Genomic DNA, 7,043 nt, shown 5'->3' with positions numbered 1-7,043 from the left:
ACAACTGAATATCCACATAAAAAAAATAAAGCTTGACTCTGCCTCATGTTGCTCATCAAAGTGAATAGATCATATGCTTCAGCCAAAGACTTAAAAGATGAAACTTCTGAAGGAAACACAGGGAAACATATTTCTCACCTTCGAGTAGGCAACGCATGCTTAGGATACAAACAGCACTACCATAAAAGAAAATTTAATAGTGGCTCACGCCTGTAATCCCAGCACTGTGGGAGGTTGAGGTGGTTGGATCACTTGAGCCTGGGAGTTCAAGACCAGCTGAGGCAACATGGTGAAATCCATCTATACAAAAAATATAAAAATTAGTTGGGTATGGTGGTGCACAGCTCTGGTCCCAGATGCCCAGGAGGCTGAGATGGGAGGATTGCTTGAATCTGGAAGGTTGAGGCTGCAGTGAGCCATGATAGGGCCACTGTGCTCCAGCACTTTGGGAGGCTGAGCCAGGTAGATCACTTGAGGCCACAAGTTTGAGATCAGCCTGGCTGACATGGTTAAACCTTGTCTCTACTAAAAATACAAGAAATTAGCCAGGCATAGTGGTGCACACCTGTAATCCCAGCTACTCGGGAGGCTGAGGCAGAAGAATAGCTTGAACCTGGGAGACAGAGGTTGCAGTGAGCTGAGATTGTGCCACTGTACTCTAGCCTGGGTGACAGAGTGAGACTTCATCTCAAAAAACAACAGCAACAACAACAACAACAATAAAAACAAAAAAAGAAAGGCTTTTCTCAATTATCCTGCCTAAAGTCAGCCTTCTTCAAGTTGCCTCTTCTACAGCACTCTATTTATTTCCTCAGAAATAATGATCATGTCACCCTATCTTGTTGATGTACCTCTCTGTAGAGCAGTGCCCCTCCCTCCTTTGTGAGCACATAAACTCTCAAGACCTCTGTCAGTCTCATTCATTTCTGTATTCCCAAGACCCAGAACCATGACTGGCATATAGTAGATAGCTTAACAGATGTTTGTGAACTAGGTGAATGAGTGAGTGCCCCAGCTCACCTCACTTGGTAGTGGCAAGATGTGGCTTCCTACACAGGTAGGTTTGACCCTAAATTCCACACTTTTTGAACTGCATGCTGACTCTTGTCTATGGGAAGGACAGACAGGTAAATAAATAAATAAATACCAAACTGTGTTAGTCTGTTCTCTCTTTTTTTTTTTTTTTTTGATACAGGGTCTTGCTCTGTCACCCAGGCTGGATTACAGTGGCGCTATATCGGCTCACTGCAGCCTCAACCTCCCTGGGCTCAGGTGATTCTCTCACCTCAGCCTCCAGAGTAGCTGGGATTACATGCGCCATCACATCCGGCTAATTTTTGTATATTCAGTACAGATGGGGTTTCACCATGTTGGCCAGGCTGGTCTCAAACTCTTGGCCTCAAATGATCTGCCTGCCTTGGCCTCCCAAAGTGCTGGGATTGTAGTAGTGAACCATTGTGCCCTAGTTGTTCTCACATTGCTATAAAGAAATACTCCAGACTGGGCAATTTATGAAGAAAAGAGTTTTAATTGGCTCACAGTTCCACAGGCCTTACAGAAAGCATGGTTCTGGCATCTGCTTGGCTTCTGGGGAGGCCTCAGGAAACTTACAATCATGGTGGAAAGAGAAGGGGGAGGAGCAGCGTCACATGGCCAGAGCAGGAGAAAGAGGGAGGGGGGAGGTGCCACACTTTTAAACAACCGGATCTCATGAGAACTCACTCAATATCATGAGAACAGCACCAAGGAGATGGTATCAAACCATTCCTGAGAAATCCACTCTCATGATCCAATCACCTCTCACCAGGCCTCACCTCCAGCACTGGGAATTACAATTCAGCATGAAATTTGGTTGGGGACACACATCCAAATCCTATCACAAACAAACAAACAATAAGAACACAGCAAACCCCATTTTCTCTCTCAAGGAAATAACCATTTATAATGTAAAGTAAGTGGCAAAGCCGACTAGCTGAAAGAGTTAAATGAAAAAAATAAGGAGGATTAGGAGGTGCAGGGGAAGCCAGTTAAACTTGTTTTTTTTTTTTAAGTGATTGTTTTCTCTCTCTCTCTTTTTTTTTTTTGCGAGAGGCCTAGGTTTGCAGTCGGCAGAGCTATCTACAGGGTTGGCAGGAGACCCCTGAAAAGAAACCAGAGAAGCTTGCTGACAAAAGACTGGAATTCTGGTATCTCTTTTGTTTTCACCCAAGTCTGTGGCCACTGACATTCCTCTTTTCCACCACGGGTGGATAATAAGCCCCCTTCTCAGGAATCGAAATGCTCTTATACATTTTAATGTGACCTTAGACAGCGCTGTTCAGAAATCACAGGCCCATCTGACTACACTTGAGGTTGAATTGAGCTAATGGTATTCACCTCATCTTTAGATGCAAAATTGGAAGATAAAAAGACCTTGATGTGAAAAGAAGGGGGGGATGTGAGGGAGGTGGGGGGTGGACGGGTTGCGGGGGGCAGGAGGGGGGAAGCAGATTAGAGATACTGCTTAAAAATCACGTGATTGCGCATTGATAACGAAATGTCTCCTCTTTCCAAAATCCCCCATGGGCTCGAGAGATGTCCTTATTCTTTTATTTTTAACGATAGAATCTTTTTATTCCTGAGCTGGGGAAATTTGAATGTTGCTGCATATGTGGCAAGGAGATACATTGACCTTTAGCAAATCTTATTTAAAAAAAACCCAGATTGAACAGTTATTGCAATATTCCAGCCCTGTAAGATGAAAAGAGAGAGGAGAGGAGGGAGAGAGAGCACTTTCTTCCTCTGTAATCAGATGTGGATTAAATTTATTAAAGATGCTGTGTCTCCTTTTAAATGACTGGCAACCCTCTTTCTGAATTATCAGGAGCTGGCTGGAGACACGGCACCCTTCTGATTTCATCTTAAGATGACAGAGAAAAGTCTAAAATGGGAGAAAACTTGGTTCCTCTCTGTTGCTCTTTGGCTAAAACTTGGTTTTCATACATTGAGCCAAATGCATTCAGGGCTCCATGGTGAGGCCCAGAAGGGGGTGAGGGGAAATGGGAGGGTGGGGGCACAGGGTGTGGTCAGATCAGCTTCCCAGGAAAGAAGCTGGGAGGGAGCCCCAGCAACTCACATGAAATGCACAACCGCTAGAGACAGGCTCATTTCCAGCTTTGACGTGCCTGCTGTCTGTCAAGGGCCCAGTGAATGCTTCCCACCCCCAGGGCTCAGCCGCCTCCAGGACCGAGGGGCCCATTGGGCAATCTATCACGGAGCACACCTGGCCTGCCCAAAGGACACAGCAGGTAGGGAGGGGTGGGTGGGGAGGGCAGGCTGGGGAGCGGCTGGCAGGGAGAGTGGGACCCCAGGTTAACTCCAGAGAATGGATCCGAATTGCTCAGACAGGACCTCAGGCCTCTGGGTGTATCCATCCAGAGGGGTGTACATAATTTATCAATGTAGAAAGGGTGACAGATTGGGATGGTCTGGCCTTTGGCTTTCAGCTTGTCTGTATTTATAGAATTGGATGTTGGGCCTGCAGGCCATTGCGCTCTGACTTTAAAATTGGGCATGCTGACTCAGGTACAGGTGGTGCATGGAATTGTTTTTGTTTTCTGTTTTTTTAGTTTTTTAAGACATGGAGATCTTGTTTGCCCCCATTTATCACAACCATGAAGCTGCTGTGGGGACATTTCTCCATCTTTCTGAGAGTGAGGGTCCTCCGTATGTCTTCGCGAAGGATGTCCCCGTAAAAGGGAAATTCTGAAGCGCATTTCTAGTTCCCATAGAATTTCCTTTGTGGGTCCTTGTTTGGGAAGAGAAAGTGGCAATCCAGGGTCACTGTGTGCCATGGTATAATTGCAGCAGAAGGTTGGCTACGGCAAGCCCACTTAAAGCCTGAATTTATGAGAGTTCAAAATTCACCCACCCTACAGAGGAAACACTATAGTTCTAATTTTCCCTTAGCTTAGAATTCATTCATTCATAAGGAAATTCCAGACTAAAAGATGAGTTTGCCTAGAACGTCTGGGTATTTAATATGTGTGTGGAGTGAATGGAAAGGTGAATAAATGCCTGAGTGAATAACTGAATGGAGTCTATGCCCAGTGAAAGTGAAAGTCACACTAAGCATGGGCATTTCAGTGAGTGCTGAAAGTGAAAGGTGAGTGAATGAGTGAGGGAGTAGATTTCAGACTGAGGGGAAAGTGAGCAGGACACAGAGCAGGTGCTTCTTAAAATACATTTCGAGTGATTGAGGGGGTGCGGGACAAGCTCCACGGGCATGTGGTAAAGTCTCCAGGACAGGATGGTGAATGAATGGATGGTTTTACTTTCCGCATAAGGAGCTCATGGGTGGGTGGGTTACCCCTTCCTACTGCTAGAGGAATAGCTCAGGTTGCTCCAGAGCTCCTGAAGTCAAGTTCAAAGCAAGCTGTGTCTGGCTCCTAATTGCAGGACTGCCCCTCTGTTCTGGGATGTTCTGCTGTTCCTCCTTGGAGTCCTTGTCCTCAGGGCTTGGCCCTGGTGGCAGGATGGGTTGGCTTGCTGCCTGAACAGCACACCTGTAGAGCACGCCGCCCAGCCTGGTGCTGGGAATCTCCTAGAAAAAATGAGAGTTCCCACCCCTGCCCTCCAGGGCCTGAAAGCTTTCTTTCCATTGCGTGCCTAGAGCCCAAGGGAGAGCCAGCAGTGCTCCTCCTCACCTTGTCCTGAGCAGTCCTCAAAAATGCAGTCTTGGAGGCGTGGAGGCTAGGGAGGGGCACTTGGTCAATCCCTCGGACCGGGGCCACCTCGCCTGAAGAATCCTTCAGTTTGGATGCACCTGCCAGGGGTTCTGAGACACTGGCCTGGGTCCACCTGACCCAGCCAGGCCACCTTGGTGGGGCGAGGATGGGGTGGGGTGCAGGGTGGGGCCGTGGTTAGCTGTGGCACTATCGGGGGCTGACTTCTCCCACCCCAGGAATGTGCTGACGGTTCTGAGTGTAGAATCCCCAACCTTTGTCAGCAAATCACAATCTAAAAATGTTACAAAACTCCTACAAGAATGACAGATCATCCGTGCACATGGCTACTTACAAGCTGGACTTATTAGGATTGTGTTTGTGGAAGAAGAGGGCTGGCAGGGGCATTAGTGAACACGCTTGGGTTTCTGGATCCACAGTTCATCTTGAGGTGTGAGACTTTGGGCCATGGACTGTCCCTTCTGAGCCTTGGTTTCCCCTTTCTAATGAGAAGGCCTGTGCTGTGGGGGAGTCGGTGGGGGGCGGGTGTGTTTGAGGAATGGAGATACTCGTGCGAATGGCTGGGCATAGAGTAAAAATGTGATGGGCAAATAGTGGTTATTTTTGTTTGCAGAATTCTGTGTTTAATAATGAAAAAGAAGAAGAAAGAGGAGGAGGAGGAAGAGGAGAAAATAATACTATTTCTTGAGTTCTTACTATGCACTAGTTTAAGCACTAAGCCCATTGCAACACTGTAGTGCTTTACCCTAAAGTTACTATTAGGGTTCCCACTTGCCAGTTAGAGGAATGGGCTTACTTAGTGAGGTGAGGTGATTTGCTTGAGGTCACACAGCTACTAACTGGCAGTGCTGAATTTCAAGCCCCACCCCGCCCAGGGTCTGTGTTCTCACCCACTGTGCAGTGGCCAAGTCTGGGTGGCTGGTGTCCACCATGGGAGAGGACATCTTGCCTAGGACCCTATCTTAGTGCCACTGGGCCCAGGGAATAGGATCAGAGCTGAAACACATGTGGTATGCATCTTAGGTGCTCATGAAGTGCCAACCACTTGTCTGGCACAAGGGATTTAACAACTTATGTCGGTGGGAGTCAGTGCAGAGTGCCTGTAGCTGAGGAGCCCAGTGTATTCAAAGAGGGATTGAACTAGCAAATATATGCACGCTGGGAAAGCTGCCCCAAAAACTGGCCCCAGTGAAAAGAGGCTTCCTGTATTTTGCCACACGTATTTGGAGTAGAAATTATCATTGAAGATCAAGGGCTGGGCTGGAAGCACAGCCTGCCCTGGCTGTGTTGCCTGTGGTGAAGAGTGCTGGTGGGAAGGGGTGAGGAGTGAGAGATGGGGGCCTACAGTGGGATCAATGGACTGAACGGATTTGGGGGCATGTGGTGAAACCTGACCAACCTTGGCCTTCAGTGAATGGGGAAGAAGGCTGGATCTAATAGCCCCATGTGATTTTAATGACTGTCCTGGGAAAAATTTGCACTTCGGAGGAGGATGCGCTGGACGCCTGCAGTGACCGTCCACTAGCTCTGATCTTTGACAAATCACTTACCCTCTCAGAACCTTCTTCCTTTCATTTGCAGAATCGGGAACATAATAAGCCTCCCCATATAGATGTCAGGGCTAAGATATTAAGTAATGGATGCCTAAAAAAGTACATTTTTGGCCGGGCGCGGTGGCTCACACCTGTAATCCCAGCACTTTGGGAGGTGGAGGCGGGTGGATCACGAGATCAGGAATTCGAGACCAGCCTGGCCAACATGGTGAAACCCCATCTCTACTAAAAAACACAAAAATTAGCCGGGCGTGGTGGCACGCTCCTGTAATCCCGCTACTCAGGAGGCTGAGGCAGGAGAATCGCTTGATAGTCTGTCTGGCAGTAAATGTTTGTCAAATGTGTGAACAAATAGGTAAGAGCAACACTCAAAGGGTAACAAGAGGTGGAGCTTAGTTACTCCCCAGGGAGCTACGGGCAACCTGATGGAAAGATTTTAGTCATGGGAGAGATGAGGATGCTGTGCTCTAGGGAGACAGAGTGGCCTCTGCAAGGTCATACTGTGATGGTGGTGGGATTGGAAGTGAGGTTTTTCTGTCTACCAAAGCTGACCTTCCCACCACCCTCCCTCAACCTTCTAGACAGGGGCACAGCTCTCAGAAAGGGCCCAGGAGCTGACGCCCTTCACAGTGGACACAACTATCAGTTTGTTCCTTGAGAGAAATGACACAGCTCCACTGACCTCCAAGTTAAACATACATCCCCAGAGCGCAGAGGTGTCTCGGACCTGCTCTGCTTCCCAGCCAAGCCCAGGATGTGTGAAGAG

General features: G+C 47.9%; 1 long non-coding RNA gene across 1 annotated transcript; it reads left to right on the top strand.

Annotated features, from left to right (window-relative positions):
• The first annotated feature begins 929 nt into the window (after positions 1-929).
• LOC129012973 (uncharacterized) lies at positions 930-3,287 on the top strand. Its single transcript, XR_008493741.1, has 3 exons — positions 930-1,057; positions 2,092-2,186; positions 3,207-3,287. It is a non-coding gene; the product is annotated as an uncharacterized LOC129012973 (long non-coding RNA).
• The last annotated feature ends 3,756 nt before the right edge of the window (positions 3,288-7,043 follow it).

Source organism: Pongo pygmaeus, chromosome 15 (genome assembly GCF_028885625.2).
Source record: "Pongo pygmaeus isolate AG05252 chromosome 15, NHGRI_mPonPyg2-v2.0_pri, whole genome shotgun sequence".
NCBI classification, from domain to species: Eukaryota; Metazoa; Chordata; class Mammalia; order Primates; family Hominidae; genus Pongo; species Pongo pygmaeus.
This window is presented reverse-complemented; position numbering and strand designations above follow the sequence as displayed.